The sequence below is a fragment of the Parus major genome, chromosome 9 (assembly GCF_001522545.3).
Source record: "Parus major isolate Abel chromosome 9, Parus_major1.1, whole genome shotgun sequence".
Taxonomy (NCBI): domain Eukaryota; kingdom Metazoa; phylum Chordata; class Aves; order Passeriformes; family Paridae; genus Parus; species Parus major.
The window spans coordinates 3575767-3583526 of record NC_031778.1 but is presented as its reverse complement, the minus strand read 5'-3'; positions in this window follow the sequence as shown (position 1 = coordinate 3583526).

Sequence of the window (7760 nt, the reverse complement as noted above, 5' to 3'; positions counted from 1 at the left end):
TATCAATCACTGGCACTTGTTACAGACAGACTGACGGCCTTTAAAATGTGTATTAGCTTTTCATTTGTACAGGATAAGGCTTTACTTCTTAAAAAAGAAGTAAAGGAGGAGGAAAAGGATACAGATTCTATTAAGGTAGATTAGTCTAAAGCATCTAGATAAATTTAGAAGGCCTGAGTTTGGGTGCTTTGGCCAAGGTAAAATAGGAAATTTTGGAGAGAATAGAGCCCAAATTTATGTCTCAGGTCAACCCTGTAGGACTCTCCATGCCCTGCAGAAGTTCTGTAGCTGTCTGGTATCAGCCTTCCCTGTAGGAAGGTGACATTCTGGTGCCATCAGGATCAGTAAAAAATGTTTTTCCCACATATTCATCTGGAGCATTCCTCTAGCAAATGATATAAATATTTTTGAACAGCAAAACTAGAATTTCTTATAGTAATTATGGAAAGGTATTTTTAAAATTTCTTATGTAAAAGAAGCTGTGTCAGGATGGGTATAGAAGCAGGAAGGAATCTCAGAAAATATAATCCACGTATTGTAAAATGTAACTGCCCTTGTCTTGTCAAAGAAAGGGTTAAAATAAGTTTGACCAGCCAATCCAGAAGTACAGAACACAATAAAGAATAACCAAGTCATGTCATTCCTTTTAGCAGTAATAAGTCAATGAATTCTTGATCTACGCAATTCAATACTCTCCCTAAGATGTGCAGTACACCATACTTAAAATCAATACTGAAAAGGGAAAGAAACTGTGAAAAGTTAAAGCAAATGATACAAAAATTAGCAGGAAATTGTACCAGATGTATGTAAGATTAAATTTATTGGTAGGTACTGCCTACAAATGTATCATTCTCATTCTGTATCTTTATCTACTGCCTACCAAATCAAACTGTCTAAAAAATGCAATTCTGTTCATGTATCTGTGAGGATGAAAAAAAACCACAAAAAAAATTTCAACTATTATTAATGCCTCTGTAGAGTCTGTAATGGAATATATGTCAGTATAAATCAGTAAAACCCTTGTTACCACTGAAATGATACTAGAAGTGTACCCTACACAGAAAGTCCAGTGAATGATCATTTACTCCTCAGATACACTTACTGGATTAGCAGGGAAATGACAGATTGATTTTTGACACTTTTAGAATGGCATTGGCTTTAGTGGTTTGTTAAATGAAACATTGGCAGCGCTAATAAGAAATCCATGCAATTGTTCCAAAAACCCAGAAATAAAGGAGATCCAAAGCAGGCAAAAGCCACATTTCACACACTGGAGAACAGAGCGCTAATAAACTGCTTCTGAGAAAAGACTGAACAAGCAAGAAATACAGGTTTGCAAAAATGCATTTACTTTGTATGGAGGGGAGTGTTTATGTGGTGTTCAGCCTGCATTTCCATGCCAAATAGAAAAGAGCTCAGCTGACATTCCTGCTGGGAGTTCCTGTGTCAGGGTCCAGGGCTTGGTCCTTTATGGCTCTGCTTTGGTGTTCCAAAATGAAATCCCCTGTGGGCCACTCATGTGCTGTTCCCTAACCCAGTTCTGGTGCTTGCATTGGAAACATGATATTAAAAGTGAGCAAAAACTGCTGTTGCCCAAGTGAGCGGGACAAAAAATAATGATCCCATTTTTGGTGGCAGATTGGCATTTCACACAGATACTCGTGCAGCTCAGTGTGAGTGCCAGAGCTGGCTTTGCTGATATGCTGTGGTAATGTATGAAAAGGAAGGTGAAGTGAGAGGACAAGGTTAATCTGCCCTGAAAAATGAGAGAGCTCTTAAGACACCAGCAAACTTACAGATTCTTTTTGTTCAGTGCGTGGTCTTCCACTTTTTCTCTCCACACCTGATGTCAGCAGCCATTTTCTTGCACAAGAGTCAGAGATGTACTTGTCCCTCTATCATAAGTTCCACCAGGCAGATAACATGTTGTGCTTCTAATAAATGTGTGTGATCAGGCTGTTAATGACTTCATATTCAGTTGACACTAGAAAGTTCCTGTTCCTTTAACAAAAGAGTTGGCACAAGCAGCACAGTTCTGCCATGTCGTTCCGATTGGGAACGGCTGAAAAGAACGACACAGACTCTCAGGGAGTCAGAACAAGAGGATCCTTTAGTTTATTGCTAGCAGGCCTGCTTTATAGACAGATACGTGGAAAGTACAGAAAGGAAACTCTTATTGGTTAGTAAACTGCTACATTACCATCATTGGTCAGTGGGGTTCACCACCCCCCTGACTTTCTCCTGCAAGGAAAACAAGGAACACATAACAACACCTGCAAGGTTGTTTTGTATTCCTGAGGATTGTTTTAATTCTTTCTTATGTCTTTCCCAGACTACTTTCTCAGGACCAGCCTGAGAAGCTGTACGGCCTGTAATATGTACAGGCACTGTCAGAATTTAGCATCCATACTGCCATAAGAGCTGTAGCTATATTGGTCTCTTAATTTTTGAGCTATTTTATATAATTTCCCTGTCTGAATCTGAAAATCTGAATATGCTTATTTTCCTGCTTTATCCATTCAGATCCTCATTAACGTTGACAAACACAGGTGTGCAAACTAGCCTAACAAGTGGCATGTCTTGGGTTGCAATGCAAGATGTAACCAAAAGTACGAATTCTATCACCATCTGTTAAAACCAGGTGGGGCAGTGTTCTTTATCTCTTCCACCACCCATCCTCCCTCCAGGTGGATGTCTTCTGTCCATGGGCCATTGAGTCTCACTGCAGGACTGATAAAATGACATCACTCCATTATGAGATGCTCCACCCAGGGCGAGGAGCCAAGCATCTAAATATGGATATCCTTGGAGACTCGGAACCCCACAGGAGCCTTTCTCCACTGGATTCCCTGAGGAGAGAGCCCGGAGCCATCTACAGCGCCGGACCTTCAGAGGAAAGCTACACCCTGCTACGGGGATCATTGCTTCAACAGAAGCACGTCTGTCACTCCAGGAGGACTGCAGCCACTATTTAATCAGACTGTCACCAACACCCTGACCAACAGGGTGTCAGGCTGTATTCTGACTGCCAGTGGGTGGGGTTTTTTTGTTGGTTTTCTTTTATTGTATTACTGGATTTTTATTTTAATATTCCTAGTAAAGAATTGTTACTCTTATTCCCATATCTTTGCCTGAGACCCTCCTTGATTTCAAGATTATAATAATTCAGAGGAAAGGAGGGTGGTTTACATTTTTCCATTTCAAGGGAGGTGTCTGCCTTCCTTAGCAGACACCTGTCTTTTCAAACAAAGATATGGCATCACCTGGAGAAATTGTTTACCCCTCTTCTATGTGCATCCAGCCATTTCTGGGTGGAAACACCCCCTTTTGCCATGAGTGTTTTCCTGCTGCATCTCCCTGAATGCTGGGCTGTCCCACAGGTGTGAGAACAGCTGGCTGAGCACACCAGGGGCAATGGCTGAACTGGGGGAGATGCACAGAGCTGAGCTGCCAGTGCCTGCCTGGCATTTGTCTGATCTCAGATGCAGCTGCAGATCTTGTGCTTCAGTCTTGGAGCTTTTGCAAGGTATTTCAAAGGGCATCCCTCAGCAATTTGCTGAAGCAGCTGTGATAAATGTGAGGAAGGACCTTTGTAGAACAAGGACTAGGAAAGTCTGACTGTGCTTAAAGTCTATTGCAGGATTTTAAAGTCAGAATTTCTTCACAACATAATGTGTTGTTTGGGTTAATTCTGGCTGAAAACATTCAGAATATCCTGAGAATTGACTCAAAAATAAAAGGAAGGGTGTCATATGGTAACCTGCACTTTAGATTAATGTATGTGAAATTAAAATACTAGGAATATTTAAAAATATTAGTTTTCTACAAAGATGGAGGAAAAAATTATCTATTGTAATTCTGAGGATGTTCCTGCATTTAGTTACATTTGTCCATTTTAAATTTTGGAGATACTGTTAGAACCAGGATATTTTGTCTAAAGATCCACAGGAACTAATACTATTGATCATGGCATAAAAAGAGGAAGGACTTCACATCTGTAAAGTATTTTGTCTTCTGCAACCAAGAGCTTGTTTCAGCTTGCCTTTTGGAACCTTTGTTAGGATATTTTCCATTCTCTTTTTTTGAAAATACGTAATGTTCTCAACTTCATGCATCATTATGCCTTTCCCCCTCTCCCTGAGAGCTGTGTTGAGACTAAGCCCCTTCTTACACCAAAGAGATGAAGGAGAAGCAAACAAGGCAGTCCCATAAATACATCATAAGGTGGCCTGAAGAAGGGAACAGCCCACATTGGAAAACACAAGAAATGCTCCAACTTCACACCAAAAAAACGAGACACAAAAACTGCAGCAAATATTGCATTCAGTGTGTGTAGCTTTCAGTTTCTTGATGGGGCTGAGGAAATCAATGTTATCTCAGTGGCACCAGTGAATTGCTGCAGCTTTGCTCCTCTGGTTCGGAGGAGCCAGTCCTAGCTCTTCCCAGGGCTCTCTGGATTTGGGGTGATTTGCATTGCCAGTGGCTCAGGCCATTGGGCTGTGGCAGCAAATCTAATCTCCCATCTCTCTCTGATGTCAGAATGAATCTGGCATCATCTCCCTTATGTGAGGTTGTCCCACTGCAGCTGAAATCAAAAGCTGCTTCTTGCTTGCACATTGATTGGTTTTCATTGGTATTGAGTTTACAGAGCTCTCTGTATGGCTTGTGCTTCTTTAGGGGAACAATAAATATTACTAGGAAGCTGTATATTTTAATGTACATAGCTCATCTCTTGCAGATTCTGAAATACTGCTGAATCAAAAATTACAGCACTTAGATTTTTTAAAAGATTTAGATTTTTAAAAGTTAAATACATTTCACTCAGGCAGGTTCTGCGCTCAGAAGTGCAACTCACCTCCAGGTTAGAGCCTGGGTGCTCCAGAGCCACCTCAGCACACCTAGCTGCTCATCCCTGCTCTGTGTCCAGTCCCATCACTTCTCTCATTCCTGTGCTCAGGTCAGGAGCACAGGTAACTGGGCCAGCACTGCTGGGACTTCCAGCCCTTCTGGGGAGAAGCTGTGGCTTTAATTTGCACTCTGTGTGTGCCACCTCTGCTGTGCCAGGGAGAGTTTTTCCCTCTGAACAGCTGGTGGCAGGGAACAGAATTCCACTTACTGCAAGTTCAGGCATTTGTTTGCTGCTGCTTTTCACTAGGTTGTGTCAAAATAATTTGAATGACAGAGGGATAGCAATTCTGAGCTCTAGCAGCTCCTCATGTAGTAAACTCAGGGGTGGGTGCTAGGGTTGAGTAGGGACCCCAGACTGCACAGCCTCAGGAGGATGAAGCTCTCTGCAACGGTCTGAGTCCTCACCAGAACTGTGGGGCTGCATCGGGACTGACAGTGAAATTCTCATTCCTTATGATGTCTTAGGATTTTAGCATTTATATTTTTCATAGATTTGTAATCACTTCTTTAGTGCATCACTAAAGAACGGCAGTTCTTTAATGTGTAACTCCAAACTCCACACACAGTGTGAGATGCTGCTTTCCCATTTTGCTCAGACACAGCAATTCCTCTCCAGGCCTGGCAGTCAAGGACACCTCACTGCCTCAGGCCTGAGAGATGGAAACAAAAGTGAGTTGGGGCAGCAAACTTGGGGTAAATGAGTTCATTACCTGAAGCTGGAATTGGAAGATGAATCCCCAATGTGCAAATGGACCAAACTTATAAAACTGTGAAAACCTGTGACCCATCATCCATTTTTGGATGTAGCCTCTGGGTGGGCTTCATCTTCTCTAACTGTACTGAAGGCCTTTCATTAAATATATCCATTTTTATTCTCTTAATTTTGTCTGGCCTCTGTTTTTAAGTAACCCCAAGAAGGCATCACTTAAGGCAGGGAAATGGAACCCTGTCACTGGTCTACCAGAGCCCACATACCTACAGAACACAATGGAAATTTCCTGTCTTTGAGAACTGGGACAGAAAATTCTGATACTTTGAGGTGATGCAAGGGAAGTTTGACACAGAAAGTAAGCTCAAGTTAGAAATGGAAATGAAGATCCTTAGCCATGGGAAATAGTCTCTGGAGTTACCACAAACCCAGAAATAGATGCCTTTATTTTTATATCACTCAGTAACTCATGCCTCCTGTTCTTTTTGATAATTGTTGAGGATCTCTGTAACTCCTGATTCCTCTGACAGAAAAAACTTGAAGACCAGATGGGACTGATGAAAGACACCCTCCAAATCACAGAGTATAATTCAGCAATTGGAGCTAATGTTGATAGGTAGTTTGTGTCAAATGAAAAACAATAATTTTGTCATATCTGTCTTTGCTGGATAACACTGAATTTAATCCATTCACACTCTGGATTATTTTTTTTTTCAATCTGAAAGTGGAGGAAGGTGATATGAAAGGCTAGCAGGACAGATGACAGAATTTCCTGTAGCTGTCCTTAATAATTGAGTAAGAGAGACTTTGAATCCCTGTTCTGATTACCATTGTCTTCTTTATTCCCTCAGTGTGGGATGCAGCAGGATCAGTCCAACCCCAAATCTTGGTAGCTCTAAGGATCCTCAGGGTACTTCTACTGTCCAACTGTATATTTCACCTTCTCATGCTATTTTGGCTTAGCATTCTCCTCAAAATATACGGAATTTAATCTTTACACTACCTCAAGAAAATCCCCACTTATTTTATGCTTGAAGAAATTTGAAATAAAACACAAATAAAGGGCATCTAGACACAGAATCACAGTTTGGGTTGAAAGGGACCTTTAAAAGTATCAGGTTCATCCCCCTGCAGTGAACAGGGACATCTTAAATGAGACCAGGTTGCTCAGAGCCCTGGCTTGAATTTTTTCAGGGATGGAGCATCCATCACTTTTTTGGGAAACTTGTCTCACCAGCCTTATTGTAAAAATGCTTTCCTTGTATCTAGTCTAAAGCTACCCTCCCTTGAGTTAAAATCTTTCCTTCCTCCTGTTGCAACAGTCCCTGCAAAAAAAGTTTCTTGTTCCAGGACCCTGCTGTAAAGCATCCCCAGAGCCTTCTGCTCTTCAGGCTGAACAGCCCCAGCCTCAGCCTTTCCCCAGAGAGGTGCTCCAGCACTCCAGTGTTTCTGTCCCTGCTCCAAGAGGTCCCTGTGGGTCCCGTGCTGAGGGATCACAGCTGGACACAGGGTTCATCCAGGACAGTAATAATGTCTAGAAGGAAGCCTTCTGCACACACTGTCTTTTGTGTTTTATTCTGACTCGTTGCCAAAATTTACCAAAAAATATTTGATAGAAGAGAGTTTCAGGAGTCTATTTCATGGTGGGGTTGAATGAAAGAATATGAGAAATAAAGATTGAGGTTGAGGCCCAGCAAACCCCTGGGTGTTGATGAAAGGTTGAACTCCTCGATGGACAACAGGAGAGGGAGCAGAACAAGAGAGGAGTGAACCTGGCTCTTAGCATCTTAAAACGCTCAAATTTTGTATTCTGCCAGCTTTGGTACAGTAATGGCATGACATGGGTAGCAAGATGTTTATTGTTTCTGTCAGTGAGCTGATCAGAAAGGCTTCAGATGCCCCAGTAAGCTGAGACATTGTTTGTCAGAGGAGGAGGTGGTTTAGAGCTGAGGCTCCACAAGAAAATGCTGCTCTCACTGTGGGTTTGTCCCCAGATTGCCCTGGCACAGCTGCCTTTGTTAGGATCAATTCACCACTTCCAGAGTGTGGTTTTCTACCTGGCAATGTGTCAGGCAAGACTGAAGGATCTGTGGCTGATGTGTTCTTAAAGGCTGGAATGCTCTCGTTAGAGAGCGCATAACTG